The sequence below is a fragment of the Haliotis asinina genome, chromosome 16 (assembly GCF_037392515.1).
Source record: "Haliotis asinina isolate JCU_RB_2024 chromosome 16, JCU_Hal_asi_v2, whole genome shotgun sequence".
Taxonomy (NCBI): domain Eukaryota; kingdom Metazoa; phylum Mollusca; class Gastropoda; order Lepetellida; family Haliotidae; genus Haliotis; species Haliotis asinina.
Window position 1 is genome coordinate 43387821 of NC_090295.1, and position 19194 is coordinate 43407014.

General features: G+C 45.0%; 1 protein-coding gene across 1 annotated transcript in view; it reads right to left on the reverse strand.

Annotated features, from left to right (window-relative positions):
- The window catches only part of LOC137268201 (major facilitator superfamily domain-containing protein 4A-like), a 36994-nt gene extending 18516 nt beyond the window's left edge, over window positions 1-18478 (reverse strand). The window contains exon 1 of the mRNA XM_067802739.1: window positions 18365-18478. The gene's annotated coding sequence lies outside the window, so the exon portion shown is untranslated. The remainder of the gene's footprint in view (window positions 1-18364) is intronic.
- Window positions 18479-19194: the final 716 nt, after the last annotated feature.

Genomic DNA, 19194 nt, shown 5'->3' on the forward strand with positions numbered 1-19194 from the left:
ATCCTATAATATATACATATGGAAATTAATTAAGCAACACCAAATTCAAAGACACATAAAAACTTAACAAAGTTTAACGAAGTAATTTTGATGATTGATTATTCAATTTTGATGTATTGACATACAGCATGAGCTTTTCATGGGTTGATATGACGCGCGTGAAGCTTGCACAGCGCACGTGCATTGCTTTAACCTCAACTTTCGAAAAATGCACTTTTTCCCTGGGGTGTTTACAAGCGCAGGTTGTCGATTGCATTCGGTTTTTCATTCATTTCAATGTCATGGCACGTAGGAAATTATCAGAGGCCACTCGTTGGCAAATAATCGGCATGAGGAATGCTGGTATGTCTCTAAGACAAATCGGGACTCAAATCGGACGACATCATTCCATAATTTCAAAACTTTTGAAAAAATACCGGGCCACTAATGAAGTTAAAGACCTGCCTAGACCAGGAAGACCCAGGAAGACCACAGTCCGGGAGGACAGAGCTTTACTGAGACTTGTACGGCGCAGGTCCTTCGACTCGAGCTCTCGGTTGAGACAGGAGTGGCTTCCAGGGAGACCCATCTCGAACAAGACTGTTCGGAATCGTCTGAAAGCTGCAGGATACCGGGCAAGGAGGCCAATCAAGCGACCCAGACTGTCTCCAGCCCATAAGGCAGCCCGACTGGCCTGGTGTAATGACCGTTTGCACTGGAACATTGCCTCTTGGAGGAAGGTCCATTTCTCAGATGAGAGCCGGTTCTTGCTGCACATGGTGGACGGTCGTACTCGGGTCTGGAGGCAGAGGAACACAGCAATGGCTCCACGGAACATCCAGGAGACTGTGGCCTTTGGGGGAGGTTCCGTTATGGTATGGGGGTGCATTTCCATGAACTGCAAGTTGGATATCATTACCATCCGTGGCAACCTTAACGGTGTTCGTTACCAACAGGAGGTTCTTGACAGGGCTGTGGTACCTCATTTTGAGAACCATCCTCTGGCAACGAGACCCATATTTATGGACGACAATGCTAGACCTCACAGGGCGCATGCTGTAAATGATTTTTTGCGGCAAAATGCAATTGACAGAATTCCATGGCCTGCCATGAGCCCTGACCTCAACCCCATTGAACATTTGTGGGACTTTATTGGCCGTCGTGTGAGGCAGAGAGACCCACCAGTCCATAATCTCAACGAATTGACGGCTGCCCTGCATGAGGAGTGGAACAGGATCCCCCAGAATCAGATCCGGAGACTCATCCAAGGAATGAGGAGGCGTCTGGAATCGGTGGTGCGTGCGCAGGGAGGACACACTAGATATTGATGAAAGTCGGTGTGCAGACTCTCAGATGACTGTTCTTTCTTTCCATGTGACATTTGTGTTAATACACCTGACAACAACGTCTGTGGATGAATAGTAAATTGTGTCCATTTTTTCATGAATTTAAGACAGTTTTAAGAATTTGGATTTCGTTGCAATAAAGCAAAGTCTTGATACTTTTTCCCTTTAAGTTGTTTGTCAGAGATCGTCTGTTGAATAAAAAAGTGTCAAACTATATCAACCCGGCATATTTTGATTGTCAGAACACTTCAAAGTTGCTCCAATAGAAAAAATTGGGGTGTTGCTTGATTAATTTCCAGGTGTATATATTATGAAAGATATTTTAATTGGGTTTCAGTTAATACTCTATAAATTAATTTGAAGTCTATAAGTTCTAGACTAGTAGTCAGGGTAATAGGTGAGAATCTAATAGACTTTCCTGTTGTAATAAAAACCCCACTGAGGTTTATTAAGCGGTTTATAGAACCCCCGTGGGTATCCTGTTGCATAACAATACGACATTATTGGCCTTTGTGTTCGTCATACCAGTGTATTGACACCCCGGGTAAAATTTGGTGTACTCTTGAGGTGTTTTCATTGTCTAAATCATTAAAGAAGACTTCTATGATGAGTGTGAAAGGGGAGAATATATCAAGACTTATGTTAAAAGAATAATTGCTAAATGTTAATTTATTTTTTACTCCAGTCTTTAACCTATTTTTTTCGGTATCAGTAGTTATCATGGGTATCCTCTCCGGAATGAAATCCCCGACCCAGATACCGTTGTTCCTAATCTTAGAGATCCACGCATTTTCGTCTATTGTGATATAAGGTGAGGCGAGTGTTAAGTTGATCAGCCATTTGGGCTCTTTTAAATCTGATAACGACACCCGTCTGTACACGTTGTCTTTGAAGTGCAGGATATATAAGGTGTCTTCCTCACCAGGCTGATCGAATCCCTCCGTATCTCCTAGGTCGTTAAGCGTAGTGTTGGGACGATGACTGGTCATTGTTATACTATTACGATATAATTTCCAACTGGTTTTCTGATAATAGTTCAGGGGTGAACTTCATACCCATGAAGTGTATGTTGTCAGGCAGGAAGATATTGGTTAGTGATATCTTGTTTTCCACGATCACGTTGACCCCCTGCAGACTGGTGTTGGAGCCGACACCCATCCACACGTAAACGTTGCAAACTTGATACTGGTGTCGTTTCCCCCACCCGAGTTTGATCCCCTTCACGATCTCGACATCATTCCCCGATTGTTCCCCTAGGTAGACTTTGATGATCAGTGTTGAGTTTGCCGGTAGACTCTCTAGTATACTGACCACGCCTTCGAATTCAGACACCAACTGCAATTTCACGTTTTGTATGGCCGGTTTACTCGATAGCATGTGGGCTGCCATAGTGTCGAGTGGGCTGACGACTACGCTACGTCTCTGAGTTGGGACGTAAGCCACGAGCAGGGTTCCATTGTTCACGACTTTGTTTAGGTGGTTATCTTTGTTATCCGTGAACACGTAGGGGGAGCCGAGCCTAATATTGAGAAACCAGTCGTTATCGGGTAACAACACCCACTTGTCATCTTCGGTGAAGACGAGCATATATGGCTTGTTTCGGGCGACGGTAGTGCTCTCAACATCGTCTAAGTCGAACAGTTTACCCCCGAACGATGGGTATATTATCCAGTTATTACCGGTGTTGACAAGGGCGTACTTAGTGTTGACTGTTGCTCTTGTGGTATCTACTATATCACTTAGGGCTCCACCGGAGGTGACTTCAACGCGTTTGTAAATGTTGTTTTTCAGTTGAAAGGCGTACGATTTACCATCTACTCCGGGAGCGTCGAAACCGCGCGTGTCTCCGAGGTCGGAGATCCCGATATTGACGCATTTTTTCACTCCGGGCCCTTGTGCGCTGGTCATTTTACATGAAGCGTTAAGCTGAGGTATCCTATATTTACAGGATAATGATTTATATCTAACACCGATATTATCAGCTCAGGTATGTTGCCCTGGATTAATCTCTTATACTGCCGTGGTGAAAACGACTCGGTTCTACCGTCGTTGTATTTCTCAGTTTTCACCGGCACTGCTCTCAGTATAGTGGAAGGGTGACCTCCTTGAATGTTGTACGTTGTGCTCACCTGACCGAGATGAATGTACAGCTCTCGGTACGGTACTAGGTCGGGTAACTTCGTGCCTGTGACGGTTGTTGTTGGTTTTATCTCGTCAGGAGACATACCGAGTATCCTCGCTAATGGTCGGCCGAGCCTCAAGGGGTTTCTTCCGTTGTTGATTAACACCACTGTACCGTTTGAGTCGTTCATCTTGAGTTCGGCTCCCAGGGGTTTGAAGACCTCGTCGTTTAGAGAGCACACGCTGTAGTAGCCGTCAGTTATCTGGCTGCGAGTCCCACTGACGAACAGCTTATTGTTGCTGGCGTTGATGTTAGTCCATTGCGGTAGGTAGGTGATATCGCAGAGTGCGACTTCGAGTTGGCCTGACGTGTTATCGATCGCGTGCGTCAGCTGAACGGCCTCACCGCTCGTTATTCCTGGAAGTGTTATGTACATATTATAATATATAAATTATATATTATAATATGGACTTAGCACACTTGAAAATCGTGGTGGTAGGTAGTACGGGGTTTAAAACAACCTTTATTAATATCTTTGAAAACTATATCGTGACCGTTAATAACGCGCAGGCGGTGGTAAACTGGAATCAAAACCCAATGCAGTTTTGGCAGAACCAACTCAACTTTGCTGTGTGGTGTGCGACGACAGGGTCGGGTGTGACACTAGACTACGGTATAGACGAACTGAGTAAGGCAGTCATTTTGTTTCATATTTATTATCAAACGAGACGAATATTGAAGGAAATAAGTGCTCCTCTTCCCCAAGATAAAGCGTGGAGTATGACGAATAACCCCTATGATAAACGCGCTTATGAACGTGTTTGTGGGGAGTTTGAGATTCCAACGAATAAAGACTTTCGCCTTCCTGGTGTGAACCATGGTCTCGGTATAGTTTAATTGTACTTCTACAGGTCCGGAACATATATAGCCGGTTCTGCAGATGGTACATACAACCCAAACCGTCATACATTTACAGGTCCCACAACGAATGAAAAGATCCATGTCAGCTACATAAAGCAAACCAATCCTGATGCAGCCACAGCCTGGACTAAAATGATCTCAAAAACATCGAAAGAATTCACTCGTGCTGGTACAATACGCTTGAATGACTCGATTCGAACGTACGTGTGGGCGCTGTTGGGTGCATCCTCCAACATCCTCGGTAAGGGAACTGCTTTCGACGCTCAGAAACAGTTCGTTGCCAACGTTGAGGATGCTATCAATTCTCCAGTTGATCTCCCGCGGGCCATCGACCGTTACCAAAACGTGTTAGAATACGCCAGATCGAAAGTCAATTACGTGTTCGGCGTGGGGCTGTACATGGCTCCGAGTGATATGCAACTGAGAGTAAAAAAAGTGGTGGGTTATAACAACAAAATAGTCATAGCCACGGCGGATCAAAAGTTGGGTATCAACCCCGATATTAACACCCCCTATATACCACACATCCCACCACGTGAAACGGGTATAGTGGCGCCGCCCCCGGAGTCTAAAGTTCAACCAACACCACAGGAGGTGGCCCCCTATATTCAGGCCTCCAATCAGCAGCATATTGATAGTAAAACGGCCCTGGTGGTTGGTGGGGTAGCTTTGGGGCTTCTTTGGTTAAAAATTTCTTAGCCGCTACGTACACCAGACCCGCCACGGCGACGATGGCTGCCCACAGGTTTTGACTGAGCCACGTGGCAGTTTTAGCCAGAGCGCCCAACAACCACGAGACGATGCTACCCAGGATGCCGGGAAGGGCTTCGGCGGCTTTACCAGCCAGTTTAGCTAGGCCTTCCCCGAGTTTTTTTATCCAGTCTTTAACACCACCGCCGGGGGGTGTGGGGGGAACTCCCACAGTACCCCCTGTCAGTGACACCACCAAGGTTGATATGATGAAACCCAATGCAGTCAGAATGCTGGCGATGGTGATCCCTTGCTCCCGGAACAATATCCGAATCCTGTCTGCTAACATGGTGTCTCGGTAGAGGACTTGATTGATGGTTTCCCGCACACGGTTGGTCTGGGATCGAAGCTTTTCTTTGTAGCCGGATGCTGTCTCCAACCAGACCTGCCTTTCTTCTTCCAAATTACGTATTCGTTCCTCGATGGTGGCTTTCATAGACTCGTCCTCAGTTTCACCGAGTTTTTCCTTTTCATAGTTGATGTGGTCGTCTATCTCACTCACTTTGGCCGTGCTTTTCCAGAGCTGACCACGAATGGTTTGCATCAACAGGTCCAACCCCCGCAGTTCCCGAAAGGTAAGTTCGAAACCCGGGAAGGGCTTGTTCTCGTAGTCGGCCAACACCTTTTTAATATCATAAGCTTGCAGATCTTGACGGACCTTCGGGGGAATCTTAGGTCGCGCGCCACTGTAATCTATGAAACCTAGTTCATCGCGGATCAAGTCACTCCCATGTCGACTGCCCAGTGTTGATAAAGCAAGCGGTTCTCTCGTGCGTTTATTCACGAGATCGATCTCCGGGTGAGCCTTCAAACGCAGCGTGCCATTGCTATCGAGGGTAAACCTGGAATAGTCCCTTCCCAATGGCTTGAGTTTGGATTTATTTTCAACTGCGTTGTAATAATCGTCGACGGCGCCCTCCATGAGTGCGTCACCTGAGAATGAGGTCTCCTGCTCGGCCCCTGTATCATCCATAGTATAATCCCACATCTCCCCCATAGGTATGTCTTCAGCCATTATTTAGTATTAAAAATATATTTCATTTATATATAACAATGTACGGCAGAAAATTAGATCCTTTCAGAAGATTGAGAGAGCCATTAGGAGCCAGAGCCGTGCGCCAGTCGGTGACCATCACCAACAATCCCAGCAAGATAGACCAGAATCAAACTCTGCTGGTTAGATTTCCAAACCTTGGTGAGAATGACCTCATTGTACCAGGCACTGTTCGACTGGCGTTCAATATCACGTTGACCTCCGACAACGACAAACGCGAGCTAGTGCGGAACGTGGGTCGAGCTATCATCAAGAAAACGACCGTCAAGATCAGCGGTAACGAGGTGCTGAGCATCGACGACAGCGACGTGTTTCACTGCTACGGGGATCTCTGGAAAAGCGAGGGAGAACGAGTCAATGATGTGTACCAGGGCATCAGCAAATCAACCCGGTCGCGCATAGGGTATGCCTTCACGCCATACCAGCTAGACAAGCTATCGGACGGTGAAAAGGCCATCGCTCGAGCATACGGGAATCGATTCTGGGTGCCGCTCGACTTCGAGTTGCTCACGGGACACGCGCCGTTTTACCAGGCCGCGCTGGGTGATAGGCTCGAATACGAGCTCACGTTTAACGACTATAGCAAAGTAGTGCGTACGCCGAACGGTGATGAGGCCAGTTATGCCATAGACAACATCTCTCTGGAGTTCGACATGGTCACTAGCCCGGAGCTGGCCAGGCAGGTTCGAAGCCAGTACTCTGGGAAGATGGCTATCCTGTACGATCGCGTACTGAGGCATAGATCAGTCGTGCGAGATAAGAGCGACACTGTGTGGAATATCAACCTGAACGTGCCGGCGCGATCGATGAAAGGTATCCTGGTCGTCCCTGTGGAGGATTACGAGCCATTCCGGAGGGACAGCGAGAAGTTTTTCAACCCCGAGATTGAAAAGGTGGAAGTGACCATCGAGGGCGTGCCCAACCAGCTGTTCAGTCATGGTATGAGACCACACCAGCAGTGGGATGAGATAAAAAAGCTACCAGTGGGGGATTACATAACAAAGGACCTGGACCTCGGCTCCGTGCAGATCGGTGAATACCTGACCACCAAGTACGCCCTATGGTTGGACATGCGATCCACGGATGATGATAAACTGCACGGTAGCGGGCGCCGTATAGATAACGGCAGCAAAGGGATAACCATCCAGATTACTAAGAAGGCTCAACCCGCTGGTAAGTTGAAATTATATCTGTACGTTATTATGGACGCGCAACTTAATATAGACAATGGGAGATTCGTGCAAGCCATCTACTGACCTCCACCTCCCCACTGACCCACACTGCGCCATAGTGTGCGGGCAGACTGCCTGTGGGAAGACCGTTTTCGTGTTGGATATGTTGGAGGGTTACTACAAGGATGTGTTCGATAACATCGTTATCATGTGCCCTACTCTGAGCACGAATAAAACGTACGCGCGACCTTGGGTGATGACGGACCCAGACGTACACAAAATCGACCCTGGAACACGCCTGCAGGACTGGTTGAAAGCTCTTCACGAGAAATTTAAAGGGGAACCGACGCTGTTCATACTGGACGACTGCAGCGCTAATCGCGAGATAACAAAAAAGAGAGACATGCTATCGTACCTGGCCTTCTCCGGCCAGCATGCAAATCACAGCGTCTGGGTGCTAACGCAGAAGTTCAACTCGGTGTTGAAAGACCTCAGGGAGCAGACGCGATGGGTGGCCTTATTTCACTGCAAGGACAGGGATTCGTTAGAGGAGTGTTTGAGAGAGAACGATGTGATGAGCAAATTAGAACGGGAACGGGTGAAGAAACAGCTCGCTGAAACTAAACACGCTAAGCTCGTGCTCAAGACCGACCAACCAGTAGCATATAGGGTGTGCTAAAGCTAAGTAAAGCTTAGCAAAGCTAAGCAAAGCTAAGCTAAAGCTAAGCAAATGCTAAGTATAGCTATGATATTTGAAGTGTTTGTCGTGTGCAACTTAACCTTCATTTCTCTGTGTTTTGTCTGCATCGGGTATTATATAGTTAAAACTAAATCTTACTTGTTATATTATAAGATGGAGTGTGAGGAATTGCTCGAACAATTGTCTGGGGATGATGATAAGCGAGAGAAACTGGTGGCGTTGGCTGTTGGCGGCAAAGCCAAACATTACTTTGGAGACTACACTCCGGATAAAATTCACAAAATGTCAGCCGAAGAAATCGATAAGCTGTACGCTAGATACGAGTCCCGGCTCGGAGCAGAAATGACAAAGACAATAGGATCGGCTATGACCCAGATATACACCGGTATTGTGTCATACTTCCTTCCCATTCCACCAGAGCGCCGACTTTACCTGTGGGAGGACCTCGAGAAAGACCCTTTTATCGAACACGCCGTGAGCTCTATCAGCTGCGAGCTGTACCACAAATATGGCATGTTGTTGGCTCCAGTGACGGCGGCGATTATCACGGCAAAGCATTGTCAATTTGAGAGAAAAAATAATAATAATAGTATAGATGGATGCTGCACAGGAGACCCCTCCCGAGGTGAGGGAAGTGACCCCTTCACAGGAACCAGTGGGGGAAGTGACCCCTTCACAGGAACCCCCAACAGTAACCAGGCAGAAGAATCCTAAGAGAGTAGCTGCCGGTAAAAAACGGTGGTGTAACCAACATAAAATTATCAACCCCCGACTGTTGTTGGCTGTAGGTGCTGCCGTGGTTATAACATGGTTATACGTGGGAGTACCCTCCCACAGTGAGGTGGTACCCCCCAACAGTGAGGTGGTACCCCCCACTGTCGACCCGCATATCATGTTATAATTTAAATATTTTTATATCATATACATAATGTCTGAGGGGAAAACGTTCGTCAACGACGCATACTACGCCACAGTGGTCGCCAGTCTAGCCGTAGGGTACGCTCGGTTGACTAAAATGGTGCTTAAACAACCAACTATCAAGCTAGATTTCAACCTGCAGGATATGGGTATGCTCATAATGAACCTTGGTATGGCGATGGCCACAAAAGACATCCTAGTAAAACAAGGGATAATACCTGAAAATATAATGAAATAAATATAGGATGGCCACGATAGCTATGATGGTCGGTGGGGCGTTAGTGAATGCCCTGGCATTTTCCGGGAGTAATTTCCTCTTCTCGAAACTACGAGATGACCACGCGGCTGAAATACAGGAAGAAAGGAAGCGGCACGATCTCGCTACTGAGAAATTACAAAAGGCACAGGCCGAGTACGCTAAAAAACGCCTCCAGAGGATCGACTTTATTAACGAACAACTCCAGCGTGAAAACCATGCCGTTCAAACATTCAACGATGTCGATGAAGCAATGAAAGAATACTACCTACTAACTGGTAAACGATTGGAACCGCTCAATAAACCCACACTTGCTCAGTACTACACACCATCCAAGGGACAAATGAATCGTGAACTGGGCTTCATAGTGTTGGGTATAGCAGCTACTGCGTTGGTTGCGAAGCAATTAAATTAAATACCTATATAAGTAAACATGAGACCCGCTCCATACCGATGTGAATACATACTTATGGGGAAGACCGAGGCCTGTGGTAGGAAATGCAGGACTAGGTTCTGTTGTTTCCATATGGGAAGTCCTAACTACACGTGTTCTGTGTGTGGTATCGGGGTTAAAGGACACTACTGTCTATGTAAAGCTCACGGAGCGAACGTAGTCAGACATCAACTCATCTACGAGAATAAAACGGGCTACATAAAAGAACGTAGGCGACTGCTTAAGATAGACTACTGTACGTGAGATTTACGGTAAAACATGATAGAAGACTTCCGAGAATTGGCGGCTCTCTTAAAGACATACTAAATAAAAATATACAGGATTGAAACATTTTTATTTTTTTATCTGTGGACCAATTAGACATTGGTTATCTTAGGTGTAAACACTATGACTACTGTACGCGAGCTTTAGCGGGTCGCAAAACAGAGAGGTGTGATCGGGTATTCTCGAATGCGGAAGTCAGCATTGTTGAGATTACTAGGTTTAGAAGCCCCTCCTACGGTAAAACAATTAAAAGCTCAAGCGAAACAGCTTGGATACACGGGTTATTCAAAACTGGGGAGAGACGGGTTAGTCGAATTGTTATCACATACCCCCGTAGCACGTCTCACTGTAAAACAACTGAAAGCTGAGGCACACGATTTGGGTTTAGGCGGGTATTCCCGTATGAGGAAACCACAACTTTTAGAATTATTACGACAGAATAGAGCTATTGACCTACAGTTCGTGTAGGCAACTATTTGAGAGGTTGGCACATGCACGTTGATAGAAACATAGACATTACAGATATCAAGCCTCTGATAGCTGATAAGGTCAACCAGGAACTAAGTAACCTAGGAAGTATCAAGTTTCACAGTGAAAATGTCGCTCGATAAGCAGGTTGGGGACCTCACTGAGTATGTTCAGCCTTACTGCCGAGGTAAACAAGAGGTCGTCACACATACAGAGACCATTGACACATCAATCGATACCAGTTTTCAGCAGATACGAGAATACCTAGAACGCTACACACACTTGGGGTCCGGGTGGGCTGTAAATAAAATCGATAATGTCTATCTAGATATAGCTAACTACGTGCCGTTCAGAGGCGGGTCATACCTAGCCTTGCCCCCCTACTATAGGAACAAAAATGCCATAGTAAACGTTAAGAATAGAGGAAACGATTGCCTGAGGTTAGCTATCAGGTCAGCCTTATTTCCAGCTGACACTAATCTGAACAGGCCTTCTAATTATCCTCAGGATGATGGGCTCAACTGGGATGGTATAGATGAACCCACCCCCATATCCCAGATCACTAAAGTAGAAAAACAGAATAATCTGGCTATAAATATCTTTGGACACGAAGGTAACACAACAATAGTACACAGGGTCAGCGGGGTGAAGGATCGCCAAGTTATCAATATATTCATGATCCAGCGAGGTGACAAGTATCACTACACATGGATAAAACACTTTAGCAGGCTGTTGTATGACCAATCGGCACACAGAGAAAAGACCCACTTCTGTGAACGATGCCTACATGGCTTCACACGAGCTGATTTATTAGAATCCCACCGGGAGGATTGTCAAGGTGTGGGGCAGACGGCCATACGAGTCGACATGCCTAAGGAAGGTGATAATATCCTAAAATTCGGTAACCACAAGAACCAAATGTCTGTGCCTTATATCATATACGCCGACTTCGAAGCCTTAGTTGTGGGGGAATCCCCCACACCCCCTAGTGGTGAGAGCTTCACCCACAAAACACAAGAGCATAAAGCCTGTGGGTTTGGATACATTGTCGTCCGTTGTGACGGGGAAACGAAAGCTCCGGTAGTGTATAGGGGCCCTGACGCGGCTGAAAGGTTTCTAAAGTGTTTGCAGGAGGAAGAAAAAATTATTAGGAATGCATTGTATAGAATCGCTCCCATGCGTATGACCCGAGTCGACAGGCTAGCTCACGCTAGTAGCACTAACTGTCACGTGTGTGACTCACCACTTAACGGTGATTCGGTGAGAGATCACTGCCACATAACTGGTAAGTATAGAGGCGCACTTGAGGACAGATGTACTGCTGTTAGCCGACGTGTTTGAGACGTTTAGGCGGACGTGTTTCAAGCAGTATAAACTCGACCCCGCATGGTATTACACCAGCCCAGGTCTGTCGTGGGACGCCTTGCTTAAAAAGACCGGAGTTAATTTGGAATTGCTCACAGATTACGACATGCACCTATTCATTGAGAAAGGCTTGCGAGGTGGGATTTCCATGGCATCCAAACGATACGCGAAAGCAAATAATCAATACGTGAAAGGTTACGATCCTAACAAGCCAACCAATCACATTCTCTACCTCGACGCAAACAACCTGTACGGCTGGGCCATGAGCCAGTATCTACCTACAGGGGGATTCGAATGGGTACCCCACGTTGATGTTATGGGGGTTGCACCAGATTCGAACAAAGGGTATATCCTCGAGGTTGACTTAGAGTATACCAAGGAATTACACACATCACACAACAGCTACCCCCTGGCCCCCGAACGTATGAGGGTTAACCCAGACTGGATGTCTGAGTACCTACATAACTTGTTAGGTGGGCGTGTGACAGACGTTGAAAAACTCGTTCCTAACTTAATGAATAAGACCAAGTACATCATTCACTATCGCAACCTACAGCTGTACCTGTCGTTGGGTATGAGGCTGACCAAAATACACAGGGTGCTCATGTTCGACCAGAGCCCATGGATGGAGCCCTACATCAGAATGAACACAGACCTACGAAAAAAAGCCACCAGTGATTTTGAGAAAAATCTCTACAAGCTCATGAACAACTCGGTGTTTGGTAAGACTATGGAGAACCTGAGGAAACGCGTGACCGTGAAGCTGGTTCGGTTGAGTGAGGAAGACAAGCTCAGGAGATTGATAGTCAGTCCGGCATTCAACCGTAGTAAGATATTCACAGACAACCTGGTTGCCCTACACATGAAGAAAAGCCACATAAAATTCAACCGGCCTGTTTACGTGGGGATGAGCATCCTCGATTTATCCAAACACCTGATGTACGACTTTTACTACAACGAGCTCAAGAAACAGTACGGCGACAGGTGTGAAGTGCTGTACACTGACACGGATTCCCTGCTGTTAGAAATTCGAACCGAGGACGTGTACGAGGACATGAAAAAACACCTCGATTTATACGACACCAGCGACTACCCTAAGACCCATACCATACACAGTACGGTAAATAAAAAGGTCCTAGGTAAGATGAAGGACGAGTGTGCTGGCACGCCCATAGCCGAGTACATAGGTTTGAGACCTAAGATGTACTCCATACTGAAAGCCGACAATAGTGAGATCCGGAAGGCTAAGGGGGTTAAGAAGTATGTGGTGAAACAACACATCAAACACGCCAGATTCAAGGAAGCCCTGTTCAAGACCCGTACCTTTAGGCATAAAATGAACACACTTAGAAGTGATGGACATAAGATATACGGACTGACTATACACAAGACGTCCCTGTCGCCTATGGACACGAAACGTTGGATAGCTATTGATGGGATAAACACATACGTGTATGGACATGAAAAAATTTGAGGCTATTTACTACAGCCCGCGTGGGTACTGGAAAGGAGCTAGCGCAGTAGATAAGCTAGCTACAATAGCGCGAGTACCCCCGGAGGAAGCCAAAGCGTGGCTTGAAAAACAAGCCCTGTGGCAGATCTATTTGCCGGCACCACGCTACGTGCCTAGAAGGAGGTTCGGTATTAACATACCTAATAGCGTTCACCAGGCAGACCTACTGTTCCTACCCCACGACAAGAGGTACAAGTATGCCTTAACCGTAGTGGACGTAGCCAGTCGTTACAAGGAAGCCGAACCCTTGACCATGAAAGATTCGGCCCAGGTAGCCAGAGGATTCGAACGCATATACAAACGCAGCCCGCTGACGTGGCCAACAGAGCTGCAAGTTGACCCCGGACGGGAGTTCATGGGTGCCGTGTCACAACTGCTAGCCAAACACGATACAAAGGTCAGGCATGGCACGGCCAGAGCCCATCGCAGCCAAGCCATAGTTGAGAGATTTAATAGGACTTTGGCTGAGCACTTGTTCGGCCATCAGTATGCTAGGGAGATGGCCACCCCTGGAAAACGATCGACTGAATGGGTCACGAGGTTACCCAAGGTGGTGTCGGCAATCAACCATGAAGTCACTCGTCTCACCGGTAAGAAACCGGCAGACGCTATCAAACTAAAATCAATAGTTGCAGAGTCGGCCGCTCCATTGCGTGGGAAAGAGAAACAGATACCAGATAGGGCCCTAGTGAGGTATCTATACCAGCCGGGGGAACACGAGGGTGATAGCCGTAAGCGGGCCACCGATCCTATATGGTCAGTCAAAACTTACAACATAGATAAAGTGGATATGAAAGCCGACGAACCTAACTTATACTACTTGAGGGATGGGCCGGGTAGGGGGTTTGTAAGAGAAGAATTATTGATCGTACCGTACGGCACAGTGTTACCTCCTACCAACACACGGTAAACGTGACATATGTAGTAGGGGTAATAGTAGCAAGAGCTAAGGGCCCAACCAACGCCTTAGTTAGTAAATAAGGCGTTGTAGAGACTTTTTTTGAAAGTGTTTTAGAACCCCCATTCCCTATACTACTACATCAGATAGCACAATTTTTAACAGAGGCAGAAATCAAGATCATATGTTTGGTGGGAGGAATATGTTTTTCTAAATTGTTTGAACTTGGACTTCAGCTCGAAATCTCTCTGTCGAAGTCTCTCTGACTGTCTTTTTCTCTCTCTGTCTAATATGTATCTAACACTAATATTTCTTATACGATTGTTCCGGGTTCGATTCTCCAAATGGGTGAATATGTGAAGCACATTTCTGGTGTCCCCCGCCGTGATATTGCTGGAATTTTGCTAAAGCGGCTTAAAACAAACTCACTCACCCTAGCTCATGTTTTAGTGACTAGCAATGCCTATTGCAAACAGCCTATAAATGGTGACTGGATACACAATACAAGTAGTACGTGTACAAATCTAAAATGGTTTAGAATCGAGCTTCCTTGTTCGACTTGCTTGTCGTCAGATTTTCCTTTGTGATTGTTCTAACCGGCATGTTGAATTTTTGGTGACAGCAGAGAAAGTCTATCTAACTGTGTGTAGCTCGTGGGTTAACACCTGTGTGGTGTTCTTCGTGGTGGAGATAGTGAATACTTTGCGCATCAAGTTACTTTGTAGAAGAGTGTCACATTGTCATATTGTGCATCACTCAACAATAACTTCTCCAGTATTGGGGCTGGTATGGACCAAACAGCGACTACACTCAGCTACTTTTGGAGGCGATATCAATTTTGATTGATAATCAGTGACGAATAAAATGAACCCCCTACCATGAACATGGTTTATATATCATGGAGTATATAGTGTAATGTGTGTCATTTGCATTGCAATGTTGCATTTGGACCTTGTACTGTATTGTTTGACAAAGAGCCACAGAACATTGCGATATAGATACGCGATTGTGAGAAGAGCAAGGATGGTTTACTCTTTGACATGACTCTTCATGTGGGATGCCATTACTCTGAATGTCTTGTTTGAATGAATGAGGAAGGGTGGACACGGCATCTGTATTTGTGGTTTTCAACTTGTTTTTGTGGTCTCCAGTATTTTACTGCTATTGTGTACAACACCGCTGGTATAGAACAAACCTTACATTAACTATCAACTCTAATGTCCCCAGGTCTAGCAGCTCGAGAGGGTTGGACCTAAACTGCTAGCATGGAACTGTAACGGTCTTCTTGATAAACATGACATTGTGTCACTCAATGAAACATGGACAGACGAAAAAAATCAAAATGCCTCGAGTTAATATGAGCTAGCTCGAGAACTTTGCTTATCATCGCAGTTATGTACATACACGGGCTAAGGCAGCAAGGCATTTATGACTTATCTATCCAGGGACTTGGAACATTTTGCTAATTGACAGTTCAATATCACAGGATTAAGAGCGAAAGGCTATAAACGGTTTAAAAATGAATAAGTCTCGACTAGGTCTCGATGGCCTTGTAAATGAAATGTTCAAATACTTTTGCGACTTGTTACTCGATGATCTCACAGTCCTCTTCAATAAGACATTCACCACAGGTGTATATCCTGTATCATCTGTCAGGTGTGATCATTTCTATTCACAAGAAAGGTAATGCGAGTGATGTTTGAAACTACAGAGGTGTTACATTACATAGTTGTTTTTCGAAGGTCTTCACGGCTTAGAAAGTTTGTCTCAGTGAAGAAAAGACTTTATTGTTCTTTCGTTGACCTTTTGATGGCCTTTCAAAGTGTATATACAAATGGAATTTTATGTCAGCTATTTCAAAACGTGTAAAAGGGAAAATGTGGTTGATTATTAAACCTATGTGTTCCGAGGTTAAGCCATTTGTCAACCTTAACTCTTTACTGAGTTTCTGAGGATGGGAGGAGGCATCAAACAGGGCGAGGTTGTGTCACCTGCTTTGTTTTCTTTCTTTTTGGAAGATCTTGAGACAAACTTAAGGCAAATTCTGAGAGTGGTATTACTGTTGACTTTGTTAATCTATGTGTCATTATATTTACTGTTGAAATGGTTGTTGTATCTGAAAAAAGAGCATGTCAATTAAAGTAAGATTAAGGTTTTGGTGTTTCGCTCAAGTGGCAAAATGAAAGATAATGAGTTTTGGTCCATTAAAGGTCAGGCCTTGGAAACTGTGGATCATTTTAACTTGGTTATTACATTTCTCACTCTGGATCTTTTATATCTGTTCAGGAAACGCTTGCAGGGAAGATCCTGAAGTCTATGAATGTTTTGTCTTTTCACATAAGACGTGGAGTTTCCTCTTTGATTCTTTCTTAACGAGTACTCTCACTGTTGTGGTTGTGAGACGTGAGGCTTAAATGGTGAACCGGAAATAGAAAAAAAATCATCTTCGGTTTTGTGAAAAAATACATGTCCATCCTAAAGCATCAAATGCATCAGTCAATAGAGACCTTAGTAGAATACCTTTGTACGTAAATAGATACTGTAGAGTTTTTGCATTACTGGGTTAAATTGTTACACACTAAAACATGGTCTCGAAAGCTGCATTTGACATATCACTACTTTATTGCGAAAAAGGTGAAAAATTGGTGTCACGCAGTGATGGAATTGTTTCTGTGAAAATGGTTACACATATGTTTGGCTAGATGTTATTTGCAACCTCTTTTTTAACCAACGCATTTATGATAATAATATGTAGAAATGGCGACGGGAGTTAGAGAAGAGTAATAAAATTATATTGCATTCGAAAGTTAAACAGGTGTTTGAACATGACTTTTATCTTAATTTGATTACATAGAATCTACGATGCTATCTAACAATGTGAGTGAGTGAGTTGCGTTTTACGCCGCACTCAGCAATAGTCCAGCCACATGGCGGCGGTATGTAAATAATCCAGTCTGGACCAGACAATCCAGTGACCATCAACATGAGCATCGATCTGCGCAATTAGAAACCGATGACATGTGTCAACCAAATCAGCGAGCCTGACCACCCGATCCCTTTAGTCGCCTCTTACGACAAGCATAGTCGCCCTTTATGGCAAGCATGGGTTGCTGAAGGCCTATTCTACCCCGGACCTTCACGGGTCTAACAGAGACCATAAGAGAATGCCATAAGCTACAAACTGAAATAGGACGTCGATAGATATTTGAGATACAATGGACTGGTACATTTGTCATGGTGGACAAATACCATTTCTAGCTTGTGTGTCCGAATCACCACACAAACAGAGTGAAATGTATAGATAAATATTACCGGGAACCTCCAAATGAATTAAAATTAATAGAGCTATTGCCATGACTGTAAATCTCAATCTCCACTGTTGTATCTGGCTAACAATATTAAACAGTGTTTTTATAAACACAGCTTCCAATGTGTGGCATAAATGCAAACCTTTGTAGAAAACAGACAAGGGATGTTTAGTTCAAGTCTTTGAAAGAAATAAACGATTGTCTTGTCTTGTCTTGTGTTCTCATCGATACAAAGGAAAATCAGCCTAGGAACTATGCATCTGCCAGAGAACGTTGAATCCGCCCTTTGAGTTTGACACATGCCTGATCCTATGTCGGGATGTTGGGATTTGAGAAACAATTGATGGTTCAAAACGTATGGATCCATTCCTCACGAGTGGGTTAGTGGGTAAATAGAGTGCCCCAATAAGTAAGTCTTAGACTAAAGTGCCAGTCTGTGCGCGCGCGTACACAAGCCCGCACTCTTCAAGAATGAGTGGTTATGGCACAAGATCTATACTCTGTTATACACATTAATGAAGACCCAGTTTACCACAGTCATTGTAAAGACAAAAGGGCCTCAACGCTTCATGAATTGTTCGTCATGGTCAGTCATTGCAAAGACAAAAGGACCTCAACACTTCATTTATCGTTCGTCATGTCAGTCATTGTCAAGAGCATCCCTTCTTACATAAAGAGTATCCCTCCTCCAATGGAATGGGTCCAGGACATGTGTACAGGATACAAAATGCTTTTCCTGTAACACATGGGCCGAGGAAACTCTATTCAACGCTAAGTCGAGGATTCATACAGCTATTAAAAATGATAATTGCATTTCGGATGGCCATTAATTCGACATAATATAATAATATTTGCCAACATAAAAAATCTGCTTACTTGAATAATGAGTCAGTTCCATTTCAGTGGTGAATTAGTGGAGCTATGAGCGCCATATCGCTGCCCCTCAATAATGCATTAGTGCAGCTGTTTATGCAGGCGAATAGTGCGTCTGACGTTTGCATGTATTTTGGTTACTGTTCTGACTGGTGACAGCTTGTTGTGATCAAAGGGAAATATAATTAGGATAATTACATCAAAGTTCATAATAGTTTGTTTTTCCCCGTTCAGTTATCACTAAGGATTCAAACATAGCAAAATACGATACATAAAATGGTATGACCTGGTGGAAAGTGTAGCCAGTAAAATGGGTTATGAACTAAATATATATATGAAATATAAAAGATTGGATCAAGGAGAATCAGCCAGAAAAAAAAGCATTTCCTAAATTCAGCGCATTCGGAAGAGAGTGTCAAAGTAAACAGTTTATCCAACTTTGTAAGAATGCGAGACCAAAATGGTAAATGGCGTTTCAGTGGCAAGTGACCACGGGGTTGGGGATTCGGCGGTATTCTGATGACGTCAGGGCTCATTTGAAGAGTTTTCAGGATGTTCTGTCCGCATTCCAGAGTGTCGTACACCATGGCGTGATCTGTGACTTGGCTGGCAGAGCGTCGTACACAGTGGTGTGGTCTGTGACTTGGCTGGCAGAACGTCGTACACAGTGGTGTGGTCTGTGACTTAGCTGGCAGAACGTCGTACACAGTGGTGTGGTCTGTGACATGGCTGCAAGGGTGTCGTACACAATGATGTGGTCTGTGACTTGGCTGGCTGAGAGTTGTACACAATGGTGTGGTCTGTGACTTGGCTGCTAGGGTGTCGTATACAAT